At 47.0% G+C, this 16,196-nt stretch overlaps 1 protein-coding gene across 1 annotated transcript in view; it reads left to right on the top strand.

The window, feature by feature from the left end:
- ETFA (electron transfer flavoprotein subunit alpha) overlaps window positions 1-16,196 on the top strand; it is a 163,363-nt gene that overhangs the window by 125,484 nt on the left and 21,683 nt on the right. The gene's annotated exons all lie outside the window — the stretch shown is intronic.

Raw genomic sequence — 16,196 nt, forward strand, 5'->3', positions numbered from 1 at the left:
GGTTACACACTGCCCTTTAGACTGCAAGCTCTCACAGACAATGCCCTCTTTCCTCGTTGTCTGCTCCTAGCACTATCCCTGCAACCAGTGTGCCTCTGTTCTGTCTGATATCTCCCACCAGCAACGTTGATCCTGTTTACGCACTTATATATTGATTTACACTTGTATTGTTAATCCCCAGCGATGCTGGGAACACCTTGCGGTGCCATATAAATTAATAATAATGTGTAACATTTTACTTTTATGTGTGTGTGTGTGTGTGTGTGTGTGTGTGTGTGTGTGTGTGTGTGTGTGTATGTGTGTATGTGTGTATGTATGTATGTATGTATGTGTATATATATATATATATATATTTTATGTATGTATGATGCCCACAATGTGGGGATGCGCACTCGCAGTATGAAAAACAATCGATTTGAAGCAGTCGACTGTCACCGTAATTTTTAATGTCGACGTTTCGGCCTGATGACAGGCCTTTCTCAAGACCGGTGAAACATCAGATCAAGTGTTCAGTTGTGTAAACGAAAAAGAAACAAATATCTGTAAGAACAATGATCATCATTAAAATCACATGCCTCACCGGTCCCTGGGGAAACCCCACACCAGATAGAAAAATATCACCAATTAACATGGGGGTACACTATGCAAAGTTATCACCCATGTGTCAGTCCTCCACCTAATCCACTCGCAAGGCCCATACCTGTCACGCACTGTCAATCCACCAGTGTTCGTGCTATATTTTCAAAACAATTTAAACAGACGACAAAGGACATCACTGTCCATCAAGCTGTGATAAAAAGGGACATAAAACCTACTTAGGGCAATCCTTCAATCTACATTCATCAGCACCAGATAGTACATCACTGTTACCAGCCCTATAGGGGTTAATCAAGTGGGCAGTGGGACATTACCTGGTAAACAATCGTCATAGCACCTAGATGCAGCCACCTCTGTGGATATTCACAATGCTGTAAAAGGGGAAATCTGACATCAATATCCTTCAGGTTTAACAATCAGAATCAACCATGAATAACATAAAAAAATGATATAATCAATCACTTACCCAGGACTGGAGGCATCATGCGTGTGGCTGCATGATCCCCCCAGCTCCTGAGTGTATTTAAATACGGCGCCAACCGGAAGTGACGCTGCGCTCATAGCTTAATTATCACAATATTTCCATCATACACCTGTACAAGTACACACATACTCCATTGGTCAAAACCCATGAAAGCTGAAATTTGCTCACACCTACTATCAGCCGTGCGGCCTCCCTATGTCATGCCGCTACTACGAGCGGCAGACATGCGAGCCGCTGCCCGGAAGTCGCGTCATGGTGCGTTCCACAGTGGCAGAAGTAGCCCGATGGTGCGTTCCACAACGGCGGAAAACGCCGTGACAGTCCAGTGCTCCACCCCTGAGCGGAGAAATGACAGCTGAACATCGGATAAATGTAAAACTACACTATAATCATTATCGAAGTGGGCCATACTAACTGTAACGGGTACATGGGGAGGGTACAGATAAAAACTGCAACAAGCAGGCTATCAATAAACTGTCCAAACAAGATGACACTATATCTTCAGATCAGTAACTATGGGAACCAGTATCAACAACTACAATTCACTAAATAATGTCTGTCAATCACCACATATCCGGTGATGGCTGATCAGCCAACCCCGCAGTGGTGCATGGATACTCACAAAGCACATCTAAAGTCCTCCCATAGATATTACTACCTAATGACAAGTGTTCAAACCTCATAAGAGATGACGATCTAAGCTCGGTGTGTGGTGAACCAGAGACCGGTAAGTTCACAGAGAGGGCGAGTCACTTACTCAAAAAATCACATTAGACACAGAGGGCATATATAAAAAAAAAAATCATAATAAGGAATAAATAAAAAACAAAAGAATGAAGTGAAAACTAAAAAATACATAAATAAAATACATAATGAAAAATAAAGCATACAAACATTTATATACCAAATATGTTGCACAAGAGTGTACATAAAGCGTCAAGCAGGAATATACATAGTAGTATACTGGCACAAATGATGCATGGATATACAGTCATCACCCACCAGGACTAGCGACTTGTATCAGAGACAAAGACAAAAAGCCCCAACGAGCCACAATCTGCTGTATGGGTACCCCATAACAGCACTTCTAGAAATATATTAAGGGGATTACCCTCATTGAGACCTCTCGGGGTCACAGTATCCAGTGCATGGATCCAATAGCATTCCCGACATTTAAGGGCTAGTGTTCTGTGTCCCCCCCCCCCCCCGTGGATCTTGGTGGTATCCAATCCATAAGCCTACATTTTAGGCTCGCCACCTGGTGTCGTGCCTGTAGAAAGTGCCGGGCCACCGGTTTGTCGGTCTGTCCGGTTTGTAGTGTTGTATGGATGGAGGACCTGTGGTTTGCCATACGATCTCAAAGTCCGTGTGGTTAGCCCAACATAGCATAATCTGCACGGACATTTGAGTAGGTAAATCACAGATGATACCTGATTTTAACGGCCCTTCCAGTATGTGGGTGATTAAAGGAAGACCCGGTTTGCATAGATCGACATGTAGTACAACTACCACAGGAGAAACAACCTGGCCTGCATCACTGTATTGGCTGTCGGCTTCCCTGTGGATTCACTAGGAAACAACGTGGGACGCATCAATAATTGCTTCAAGTTGGCTCCTTTTCGGTACGCCATCATTGGTGCTACAGTACGTTTAAATGGTAGATCATCATCCGATGATACAATCGTCCAATGACGGTGCACGACTTTGTTAATCATGGAGGAGTTCCCATCATACTGGATAGGGAAAATCATCCTATCAACAGTTTTTTCTTTGGAACTGTGCCGGAGAATATGCCTGTGGCTCTTTCCAGATATTTACGAAGTGTGCCTGCCGAGTATCCTCGTTCTAAAAAGCGAGAGGTGATCTCGGCACATTGTTCGTGTCTGAGACCTGCTTCTGAATTGATCCTCGTGGCTCTTAAATACTGGTAAACTGGTAAACTATCCTTTAGTGCCGGACGGCATGCCTCACCCGATCAGGTCTCAAATGATCTCCTTGACTCCGGAGGTTAGTCTGTCATTGAGTTGGTGGCTACAGGACCAGCAATTGAGCAGGGGTCGTCCCTTCTGGATCTCCAACTGGGTCCTCCTAACGATGGGTCTGCGGGGTTGGGGCGTGGTGTTGGAGCAACACTCTCTCCAGGGTTGGTGGACCAGGGAAGAATCTCTCATCCCGATAAACATTCTGGAATTGCGGGCAGTGTTCAATGCGTTGACACTGGCCCTGCCTTTCATACAGAACAGGCCTGTTTAAGTACAATCAGACTACGCCACCACGGTGGCGTACATAAATTGTCAAAGCGGCACTCTAAGCCGCATGGCAATGATGGAAGTGTCAAAAATTTTTTCGATGGGCGGAACGCTATCTGCAGTGTTATTTCCGGGTGTCCTCAACTGGAAAGCGGACTTCCTCAGTCGTCAGGACGTACACGCCAGGGAATGGAGTCTTCATCCGGAGGTCTTCCAACTCCTTGTGGACAAGTGGGGTCTACCAGATGTAGATATGATGACGTCTCAACACAATCACAAGGTTGCAGTTTTCAGAGCAAGGACAAGGGATCCTCAAGCAGCGTTCGTGGACGCACTGGCAGTTCCATGGAACGTTTGGCTGCCATACGTGTTCCCTCCAGTGTCACTCCTACCCAGGGTACTACGGAAGTTCAAGCAAGAAGGAGGAATACTGCTTCTAGTCGCTCCAGCGTGGCCCAGACGGCATTGGTTCTCAGACCTGCAGGGTCCCTCGATCGAGCGTCCACTTCTACTTCCTCAACTCCCAGACCTCCTCGTTCAGGGCCCTTGTTTTTACCAGAACCTGGCAAGACTGGCTTTGACGGCGTGGGTCTTGAAGCTTCACTCCTGAGGGCCAAAGGATTTTCTAAGGCGGTTATTCAAACTATGTTGAAGGCCCGCAAACCGGCTTCTGCACGGATTTATTATAGGGTCTGGATTTCTTATTTCACCTGGTGTGCTGCAAAGAATTACGATGCATACGAGTTTAGTATTTCCAGACTTCTGGCTTTTTTGCAACAAGGCCTGGATTTAGGACTTCGCCTGGGCTCCCTCAAGTTTCACATTTCTGCCTTGTCGGTGTGGTTTCAGCGAAAAATTGTATCTATTCCTGATGTTCATACATTCACTCAGGGCGTACTAAGGATTCAGGCTCCCTATGTCCCTCCTGTGGCTCCATGGGATCTGTCTGTTGTCCTTACTGCCCTTCAAGAGTCTCCGTTTGAACCTCTTGAGTCTGTGGACCTTAAATGCCTTACGCTTAAGGTAATTTTTCTGTTGGCTATTGCCTCTTCTAGGAAGGTGTCTGACTTAGGCGCTTTGTCCTGTTGTCCACTCTTTCTGATTTTTTTCACCGTGACTGGGCAGCTCTTAGAACTCGCCCTGGTCATATACCTAAGGAAGGTGGTGTCATCTTTTCGCCTTAACCAAGAGATTGTGGTTCCGGCCTTTATCTTTCCTGGTTTGTGTGCTTTAACTGAAGACTTTCTGCTTTAATTTGAGGGTATTTACATCCAAATCAGGTGAACGGTGTAGGAATTATAACGGTTTCTATATGTGCCTCCCACTTTTTAAGGGACCAAAAGTAATGGGACAATCGACTCAAAAGCTATTTCATGGACAGGAGTGGGCTATTCTCTCGTTCGTTCGTTCATCATCAATTAAGCAGGTAAAAGGCCTGGAGTAGATTTCAGGTGTGACATTTGCATTTGGAATCTGTTGCTGTCGACTCTCCATATGAGATCCAAAAAGAGCTGCCACTATCAGTGAAGCAAGCCATCATTAGGCTGAAAAATCAAAACAAACCAATCAGAGATGGCAAAAACATTAGGTGTGGCCAAATCAAATGTTTGGAACATTCTTAAAAAGAGAGAACGCACCAGCAACACCAAAAGACCCGGAAGACCACAGAAAACAACTGTGGTGGATGACGGAAGAATTATTTCCCTGGTGAAGAAAACCCCCTTCACAACAGTTGTCCAGATCAAGAACACTCTCCAGGAGGTAGGTGTATATGTGTCAAAGCCTACAATCAAGAGAATACTTCACAAGAGTGAATATAGAGGGTTCACCACAAGATGTAAACCATTGGTGAGCCACAAAAATAGGATTTTAATTACCTACCGGTAAATCCTTTTCTCGTAGTCCGTAGAGGATGCTGGGGTCCATTTTAGTACCATGGGGTATAGACTGTTTCGCAGGAGCCCTGGTCACTTTAAGACTTTTCTCTAACGTCCTAGTGGATGCTGGGGACTCCGTAAGGACCATGGGGAATAGACGGGCTCCGCAGGAGACATGGGCACTTGAAGAAAGAATTTAGATTCTCGTGTGCTCTGGCTCCTCCCTCTATGTCCCTCCTCCAGACCTCAGTTTGAATCTGTGCCCGGACTAACTGGGTGCTGTTCAGTGAGCTCTCCTGAGCTTGCTGTAAGAAAGTATTTTGTTAGGTTTTTTATTTTCAGGGAGCTCTGCTGGCAACAGACTCCCTGTATCGTGGGACTGAGGGGAGAGAAGCAGCCCTACTCTCTGCAGATAGGTCCTGCTTCTTAGGCTACTGGACACCATTAGCTCCAGAGGGATCGTACACAGGATCTCACCCTCGTCGTCCGATCCCAGAGCCGCTCCGCCGTCCCCCTCGCAGAGCCGGAAGACAGAAGCCGGGTGAGCATAAGAAGCAAGAAGACTTCGAAATCTGCGGCAGAAGACTCCAGTCTTCACTGAGGTAGCGCACAGCACTGCAGCTGTGCGCCATTGCTCCCACACACACCTCACATACTCCGGTCACTGTAAGGGTGCAGGGCGCAGGGGGGGCGCCCTGGGCAGCAATTAGGACCTCTTTGGCAAAAGTTTGCATAATCTACAGTTGGGCACTGTATATATGTATGAGCCCCTGCCAAGAAAATTTATATTTAAGCGGGACAGAAGCCCGCCATCGAGGGGGCGGGCCTTAATCCTCAGCACTCACCAGCGCCATGTTTTTTCTCCACAGCACCGCTGAGAGGAAGCTCCCCAGCCTCTCCCCTGCAGATACACGGTAGAAGAGGGTAAAAAGAGAGGGGGGGGGGCACATAATTAGGCGCAAAAATCAATGTAAACAGCAGCTACTGGGTTAACATTAAGTTACTGTGTTATTCCTGGGTTAATAGCGCTGGGGTGTGTCCTGGCATACTCTCTCTCTGTCTCTCAAAAGGGCCTTGTGGGGGAATTGTCTTCAGATGAGCATTCCCTGAGTGTGTGGTGTGTCGGTACGTGTGTGTCGACATGTCTGAGAAGGCTCCCCTAAGGAGAAGATGGAGCAAATGTGTGTGTGTGAGGGGTGTCTCCGTCGACAACGCCGACACCTGTTTGGATATGTGTTATTAAGTGCTAAGGTGAAATTATTGCACAAAATATTAGAGAACAGACAGGGAATCTACCCGTGTCTGTCCCTATGTCGCAGAGACCTTCAGAGTCTATCTCAATGATCACTATCCAAAATAATAGACACGGACTCCAGTGTCGACTACGATAATGCAAAGTTACAGCCAAAATGGCAGGAAAGTATTCAATATATGATTATTGTAATAAAAGATGATTTGCATATCACTGATGACTCATCTGTCCCTGACACAAGGGTACACATGTTTAAGGGGAAGAAAGCTGAGGTAAATTTCCCTTCTCTCATGATGAAAAAGAGCGGGAATCTCCAGAGAAGAGACTGCAGTTCCCACAAGGAATTCTCAGGGAGTATCCTTTCCCTACTAGGGTCAGGATACGATGGGAATCTTCCCCTAGGGTGTCACGTTTGCCCAAAAGGTAGCCCTGACTTAACAGCTATCCTCAAGGATCCTGCAGATAGCGTGCACATTCTGGTACACTACTCAGACCGGCGATTGTGTCGGCATGGGTTTATAGCGCTGTAGCAGCGTGGTCAGGTACCTTATCAGCAGAGATTGAGACCCTAGTATGTGTATATATGTGTGTGTATGTATATGTATGTGTGTGTATGTATGTATGTATGTATGTATGTGTGTGTGTGTATATATATATATATATATATTAAAGATGCTGTCTTAAGATTTATATATATAAAACATGCCCAAAGAGACATTAGTCTACTGGGTTCTAGAGTCAACGCTTTGTCGATTTCTGCTTGACGTGTCCTGTAGAATATACAATGGACAGGTGATGTTGACTTAAGAGGCATATGGAAGGCTGAGGATTGTGTGGAGAAGGGAGCTCGGACCTGGTCTCCACAGCTATAGCTGGTAATTCTGATCTTTTGCCTTATATTCCTGCACAGCCTAGGAAAGCACGACATTATCAAATGCAGCCTTTCGATCACAAAGAAACAAGAAAGTCTGAGGTGCGTCCTTTCTTGCCAGAGGCAGGGGCAGGGGAAAGAAGCTGCACAACACAGCTAGTTCCCAGGAACAGAAGTCCTCCCCGGCCTCTACAAAATCCACCGCATGTCGCTGGGGCTCCACAGGCGGAGCTAGGCCCGGTGGGGGCACGTCTTCGTAATTTCAGCCACAAGTGGGTTCACTCCCTGTTGGTTTCCTGGGCAATTGATATTGTGTCTCAGGGTTACAAGCTGGACTTTGAGGAGATGTCCCTCACAGACTGCCCTGCCGGCTTCCCCCCACGAGAGGGAAATGGTGTTAACTGCAATTCACAAATTGTATCTTCAAAAGGTGCTGGTCAAGGTTCCCCTCCTTCAACAAGGAGGGGGTTATTATTCGACCATGTTTTAGTCCCGAAACCGGACGGTTCGGGCAGACCCATATTGAATTTAAAATCCCTGAACATATACCTAAAAAGGTTCAAGTTCAAGATGGAATCGCTAAGAGCGGTCATTGCAAGCCTGAAAGGGGGAGATTTTATGGTGTCTCTGGACATAAAGGATGCATACCTTCATGTCCCCATTTATCCACCTCATCAGGCGTACCTCAGATTTGCGGTACAGGATTGTCATTACCAATTGCAGACGACGCCGTTTGGTCTCCCCACGGCCCCGAGAATCTTCACCAAGGTAATGACGGAAATGATGGTGCTCCTGCGGAAGCAAGGTGTCACAATTATCCAGTACTTGAACGATCTCCTCATAAAAGCGAGATTAAGAGAGCAGTTGCTGAATAGCGTATCACTTTCTCTGGAAGTGTAACGCCAACACGGCTGGATTCTAAATATTCCAAAGTCGCAGTTGATTCCTACGACTCGTCTGCCTTTCCTGGGCATGATTCTGGACACAGACCAAAGGAGGGTTTATCTCCCGATGGAGAAGGCTCAGGAACTCATGACACTGGTCAGAAACCTATTAAAACCAAAACAGGTGTCGGTGCATCACTGCACGCGAGTCCTGGGAAAGATGGTGGCATCATACGAGGCCATTCCCTTCGGCAGGTTCCATGCGAGGACCTTTCAATGGGATCTACTGGACAAATGGTCCGGATCACATCTTCAGATGCATCGGTTAATCACCCTATCCCCCAGGGCCAGGGTGTCTCTCCTGTGGTGGCTGCAGAGTGCTCACCTTCTGGAGGGCCGCAGATTCGGCATTCAGGACTGGGTCCTGGTGACCACGGATGCAAGCCTCCGAGGGTGGGGGGCAGTCACACAGGGAAGAAATTTCCAAGGTCTGTGGTCAAGTCAGGAGACTTGCCTTCACATCAACATCCTGGAACTAAGGGCCATATACAACGCCCTACGTCAAGCGGAGCCCCTGCTTCGCGACCAACCGGTTCTGATTCAGTCAGACAACATCACCGCAGTGGCTCATGTAAACCGCCAAGGCGGCACAAGGAGCAGGGTGGCGATGGTAGAAGCCACCAGAATTCTTCGCTGGGCGGAGAATCACGTAAGCGCACTGTCAGCAGTGTTCATTCCGGGAGTGGACAACTGGGAAGCAGACTTCCTCAGCAGACACGACCTCCACCTGGAAGAGTGGGGACTTCATCAAGAAGTCTTCACGCAGATTGCAAGTCGGTGGGAACTGCCACAGGTAGGCATGATGGCCTCCCGCCTCAACAAAAAGCTACAGAAGTATTGCGCCAGGTCAAGAGACCCTCAGGCGATAGCTGTGGACGCACTGGTGACGCCGTGGGTGTTCCAGTCGGTCTATGTATTTCCTCCTCTTCCTCTCATACCCAAGGTGCTGAGAATCATAAGAAAAAGAGGAGTGAGAACAATACTCATTGTTCCGGATTGGCCAAGAAGGACTTGGTATCCAGATCTGCAAGAAATGCTCACAGAGGACCCGTGGCCTCTGCCTCTAAGACAGGACTTGTTGCAACAGGGGCCCTGTCTGTTCCAAGACTTACCGCGGCTGCGTTTGACGGCATGGCGCTTGAACGTCGGATCCTAGCAGAAAAAGGCATTCCGGATGAGGTCATTCCTACGCTGATAAAGGCTAGGAAGGACGTGACGGCTCAACATTATCACCGTATATGGCGAAAATATGCTGCTTGGTGTGAGGCCAGGAATGCCCCTACGGAGGAATTCCAGCTGGACCGTTTCCTTCACTACCTACAGTCGGGAGTGACTTTGGGCCTAAAATTGGGTTCCATTAAGGTCCTGATTTCGTCCCTATCCATTTTCTTTCAAAAAGAACTGGCTTCTCTGCCTGAAGTTCAGATGTTTGTAAATGGAGTGCTGCACATTCAGCCGCCTTTTGTGCCTCCAGTGGCACCTTGGGATCTTAATGTGGTGTTGAGTTTCCTGAAATCACACTGGTGTGAACCACTCAAAACGGTGGAATTTAAATATCTCACGTGGAAGGTGGTCATGCTACTAGCCTTGGCTTCAGCTAGGCGTGTGTCAGAAGTGGCGGCTTTGTCACATAAAAGCCCTTATCTGGTTTTCCATGCGGATAGAGCAGAATTGCGGACCCGCCCACAATTTCTGCCGAAAGTGGTTTCATCCTTTCATATAAACCAACCTATTGTGGTGCCTGTGGCTACTACTGACTTGGAGGATTCCGAGTTGCTTGATGTGGTCAGGGCTTTGAAGGTTTATGTAGCCAGAACGGCTAGGGTCAGGAAAACAGAGTCTTTGTTTATCCTGTATGCTTCCAACAAGCTTGGTGCTCCTGCTTCAAAGCAAACTATTGCTCGCTGGATCTGTAACACGATTCAGCAGGCTCATTCTGCGGCTGGATTGCCGCTGCCAAAATCAGTTAAGGCCCATTCCACTAGGAAGGTGGGCTCTTCTTGGGCGGCTGCCCGAGGGGTCTCGGCATTACAGCTGTGCCGAGCGGCTACTTGGTCAGGTTCAAACACTTTTGCAAAGTTCTACAAGTTTGATACCCTGGCTGAGGAGGACCTTGTGTTTGCTCACTCGGTGCTGCAGAGTCATCCGCACTCTCCCGCCCGTTTGGGAGCTTTGGTATAATCCCCATGGTCCTTACGGAGTCCCCAGCATCCACTAGGACGTTGGAGAAAATAAGATTTTACTTACCGGTAAATCTATTTCTCGTAGTCCGTAGTGGATGCTGGGCGCCCGTCCCAAGTGCGGACTTCTTCTGCATGACTTGTATATAGTTATTGCTGCAATAAGGGCTATGTTATTGTTGCGTCAGGGTTGAACTGATGCTCTGTTGTTGTTCATACTGTTGACTGGGTAAGTTTATCACAAGTTATACGGTGTGATTGGTGTGGCTGGTATGTATCTTGCCCTGGATTACCAAAATCCTTTCCTTGTACTGTACTGTCAGCTCTTCCGGGCACGGTTTCTCTAACTGAGGTCTGGAGGAGGGACATAGAGGGAGGAGCCAGAGCACACCAGAATCTAAATTCTTTCTTAAAGTGCCCATGTCTCCTGCGGAGCCCGTCTATTCCCCATGGTCCTTACGGAGTACCCAGCATCCACTACGGACTACAAGAAATAGATTTACCGGTAAGTAAAATCTTATTTTCAACAGTGTGAACTGGCTTCTCCCTCTATGCCCTTCCTCCAGACCTCAGTATAGGAACTGTGCCCGAGGAGACGGACATCTTTGAGAGAAGAATTTATATTAAACTAGTGGTGAGATTCACACCAGCTCACACCATACAACAAACATGCTGCCAAACATGGCCTTCAACATAACCCATGCTAATGTGCATGCTTAACGTAACAGCAACTGCTGTAAAACATCTTAACACATGATAACCTGTGTAAAAAGACAAACGTAATTTGCAGGAAAAATGAGCACTGGGCGGCGCCCAGCATCCTCTGCGGACTACGAGAAAAGGATTTACCAGTAGGTAATTAAAATCCTGTTTTCTCTTACGTCCTAGAGGATGCTGGGGTCCATTTTAGTACCATGGGGATGTTTCAAAGCTCCCAGTATGGGCGGGAAAGTGCTAATGTTCCTGCAGAACTGACTGACCAAACTGAAGGTCTTCAGCAGCCAAGGTGTCAAACCTGTAAAACTTGGCAAACTTGCCAAGTAGCTGCTTTGCAAATTTGCAACGCCGAGACACCCCGGGCAGCCGCCCAGGAAGAACCCACCTTCCTTTTGTAGAGTGGGCCTTTTCCAAACTCTGTAACGGCAATCCTGCCGTGGAATAAGCGTGCTGAATGGTACCTCTGATCCAGCGAGCAATAATCTGCTTAGAAGCAGGACCCCCAATCTTGTTGGGGTCATAGAGGACAAACAGATTCTGTTTTCCTTATCCGAGCCGTTCTTGCAACATAAGTCCCCAACACTCTGACGACATCTAAGGACTTTGAAACGGCTGAGGTGTCAGAAGCCACTGGCACCACCACAGGTTGGTTGATATGGAAATAAGACCCAACCTTTGGAAGAAAATGCTGACGCGTCCGCAGTTCAGCTCTATCTTCATGAAAAATCAAATAAGGACTCTTGTGTGACAGAGCCCCTAATTCAGACACTCGTCTGCCTGAGGCCAAGGCCAACAGCATGACCACTTTCCAAGTGAGAAACTTCAACTCTACCTCTTGTAGAGGCTCAAACCAGTCCGATTTAAGGAACTGCAATATCACATTAAGATCCCATGGTGCCGCAGGAGGCACAAAGGGAGGTTGGATGCGCAGAACCCCCTTCATGAACAAGACGACCTCAGGAAGGGAAGCCAACTGTTTCTGAAAGAAAATGGACATGGCCGAAATTTGGACCTTGATAGACCCTAATCTCAAGCCAGCATCCACACCCGCCTGTAGAAATAGGAGAAAATGTCCTAATTTAAACTCCTCCGCAGGAGACTTCTTGGATTCACACCAAGATATATATTTTCTCCAAATACGATGGTAATGTTTGAACGTTACCCCTTTCCTGGCCAGAATAAGTATGGGAATGACTTCATTGGGAATACCCTTACGGGCTAGGATCTGGCGCTCAACAGCCATGCCGTCCAACGCAGCCGCGGTAAGTCTTGATAAACAAACGGCCCCTGCTGAAGCAGGTCCTTGCGAAGAGGAAGAGGCTGAGGATCTTCCAGTAATAACTCCTGAAGATCTGGATACCAAGCCCTCCTTGGCCAGTCTGGAGCAATGAGAATTGCTCGAACACCTGTTCTTCCGATGATCTTGAGAACTTTTGGTATTAGCGGAAGTGGAGGGAACAGATACTGACTGGTACACCCACTGGGTTACCAGAGCATCCACTGCTATTGCTTGTGGGTCTCTCGACCTGGAACAATATTTTTGAAGCTTCTTGTTGAGACATGATGCCATCATATCTACTTGAACACCCCAACGATTTGCTACCTCCGCAAAGACCTCTGGGTGGAGGCCCCACTCTCCTGGATGGAGATTGTGTCTGCTGAGGAAGTCCGCTTCCCAGTTGTCCACTCCCGGAATGAAGATTGCCGACCGAGCTGTTGCATATCTCTCTGCCCAGAGGAGAATTTTTGTCACCTCTGCCATTGCCGCTCTGCTTTTTGTTCCGCCCTGTCGGTTTATGTAAGCTACTGCCATTACATTGTCTGACTGGATCAGTTCCAGAATGTTTATGTGAAGGAGTACTTTTTGATTTGACCATCTTCCTTGGAAGCTTTCCCCTTGTGTGACTACTTTCCAACCTCTGAGGCTTGCAACTGTGGTCACCAGGATCCAAGTCTGATTCCTGAACCTGCGTCCCGCTAGGAGGTGAGAACTTTGTAGCCACCACAGGAGCGAAATTCTGGCTTTCGCAGATAAAGTTATCCGTTGATGCAGATGCGATCCAGACCACTTGTCCAGTAGGTACCATTGGAAAACACTGGCATAGAATCGGCCATATTGTATAGCCTCGTAAGCCGCTACCATCTTCCCCAGCAGGCGAATGCACTGATGAATGGATACACGTTTTGGTCTCAAAATTTGTCTGACCATGCTCTGGCTCTCCTCAGCCTTTTCCACCGGTAGAAATACTCTCTTTTCTTCGGTGTCCAGTATCATTCCCAGAAATGATAACCTCATTGTCTGTTCCAATTGTGATTTTTGGAAGTTGATGATCCAACCGTGCTTTTGCAGTACCGTCAGGGATAGTGTTATGTCCTGGACCAACTTCTCGCTTGATCTCACCTTTATGAGGAGATCGTCCAAGTAAGAAATTATGTTGACTCCTTTCTTGCGAAGGAGAACCATCATCTCTGCCATTACCTTGGTGAATATTCTCTGAGCCGTGGAGAGCCCGAAAGGTAACGTCTGGAACTGGTAGTGAGAGTCTTGAACCGCAAACCCTCAGGTATGCTTGATGCGGAGGAAAAATGGGAACATGCAAATAAGCATCCTTGATGTCCACTGACACCAGGAATTCCTTTCCCTCCAAGCTGGAGATCACCGCTCTCAGGGACTCTATCTTGAATTTGAATCTTTTTAAATAAAGATTCATAGTTTTTAGGTTTAAAATCGGCCTGCCCGAACCATCCGGCTTCGGCACTACGAACAGGCTTGAATAATATCCCCTGCTCTTGGTTCCTGTTGTTCGGCAGGAACCAAGGAAATTACTTTGTCTTGAACTAATTTCTGTCCTGAGCAGAAACTGACAAGGCTGATTTGAAAAATCGGCATGGGGGAAGGTCTTGAAATTCTAGCTTGTAACCTTGGGATACCATTTGTAATATCCAAGGTTTCAGATCTGAGTGAACCCAGACCTGGCTGAAGAACAGAAGACGTGCCCCCACCCGATCGCACTCCCGCAGGGGAGCCCCAGCGTCATGCTGTGGTTTTGGCAGAAGTAGTTGTTGACTTCTGCTCCTGCGAGCCTGATGGTGTTGTCGATTTCCTACCTCTTCCTGCAAAGACGGGAGTACCCTTTGCCTTTTTGTACTTGTTGGGCCGAAAGGACTGCATAGTATGAGAATGATATACTTTTTTAGGCGGTGCAGCTGCCGACGGCAGAAATGCTGATTTGCCAGATGTAGTAGTTGATATCATGGCATCCAGCTTTTCACCAAAAAGTGCCTCACCATTGTAGGGGAGCGCCTCAATATTTCTTTTGGATTCTGCGTCAGCATTCCATTGGCGGATCCAGAGCGCCCTGCAAGCTGAAATTGTCATAGCAGAGGCTCTTGAGCCCATTAAGCCAACGTCCTTCATAGCCTCAACTATGTAACCTGCAGAATCTTTTATATGACCTAAAATTATAAGCATATCCTCCTTATCAACAGTGTCAATATTAACAATCAAGTTGTCTGCCAATTTTTCCACTGTTACCTACCCACGCAGAAGCAATTGTGGGCCTGAGTAATGTACCCGTAGCTATATAAATAGACTTCAAAGTCGTCTCTAACTTGCGGTCAGCAGGTTCTTTTAAGGAAGCTGACCCTGGGGCAGGCAAAATGATTTTCTTCAACAGCCTAGAGACTGAGGTGTCTACCATTGGGGTGACTCCCACTTACGCTTGTCCTCTTCAGGGAAAGGGTACGCTACACGCAACCTTCTAGGGACAGCAAACTTCTTTTCCGGGTTAGACCAGGATTCTTCAAAGAATGCATTTAAATCCTTAGATGGAGGAAAAGTCACCACCTGTTTTTTATTTAATTTAAAATAATCTTTTTCCTCAGGTGTAGGTGTTGTGTCAGTAATTTCCAACACCTCTTTTATAGCGAATATCATACACTGAATGCTCTTAGCCAGTTTGGGGTCGACCCCTCTCAAATCCCCAGTGTCGGAATCTATGTCAGTGTCCCTTTGCATAATCTGCGCCAGAGACCTTTTTTGGGAATTGGAGGGATCCCGAGTGGATGACGTGGAGAGTCAGCAAACAGTGCATCCTCCAGAGACTGTCTCCAATACTTTGTCTGCTGTTCAGACTCAGAAAATTTCTTTGCAAGATTAGACATATTGGGGGTAATTCTGAGTTGATCGCAGCAGCAAGTTTGTTAGCAATTGGGCAAAACCATGTGCACTGCAGGGGGGGCAGATAAAACATTTGCAGAGAGAGTTAGATTTGGGTGGGTTATTTTGTTTCTGCAGGGTAAATACTGGCTGCTTTATTTTTACACTGCAATTTAGATTTCAGTTTGAATACACCCCACCCAAATCTCTCTCTCTGCACATGTTATATCTGTTTCCCCTGCAGTACACATGGTATTGCCCAAATACTAACAAATTTGCTGCTGCGATCAACTCAGAATTAGGCCCATTATTCTGCAGTTTTCTCACCCACACAGGCTCAGAACACTCTTGTTCATTCAAATTGGGTTCCTCTGGGGAAGAACTTTCTCCAGACAGGGTACACTCTTGTACAAACACACCACTTCCACACCGGGGAGCCAATGGGGACAGACCTACACTAATGTCTGTCAGAGGGACCCAAAGGGATTTGCCAGTCCACACCACGTGCCTATAAGTATTGTATACAGTATACACAATCACAACGCTGTATAATTCAATATTAAGTCCTCAAACCTAATGTAATATGTTGCTCCCCTCCCATTCTATAACACCCTGGTACTTGTAAAAACAAATTTGGTTGGGTTTGGAGAGTTAACCAAAAAGGCGCAATGCAGCCAAGATGTTACAGACTTAGATAAATGTCACCGCATTAAAAACAAGAAATACCATACAAAAAGTTTAAGCCCTCTTTACACACTCAGCGCAACATAAAGGTATACGTCCCTTTTATCTTTTGAATGTTGATATCCCTTCTTACGATTCCTCTGGAAGGTGCTCTCTGATCCGTTGCCTCCAAAATGTGGAAA

Source organism: Pseudophryne corroboree, chromosome 6, assembly GCF_028390025.1.
Source record: "Pseudophryne corroboree isolate aPseCor3 chromosome 6, aPseCor3.hap2, whole genome shotgun sequence".
NCBI classification, from domain to species: Eukaryota; Metazoa; Chordata; class Amphibia; order Anura; family Myobatrachidae; genus Pseudophryne; species Pseudophryne corroboree.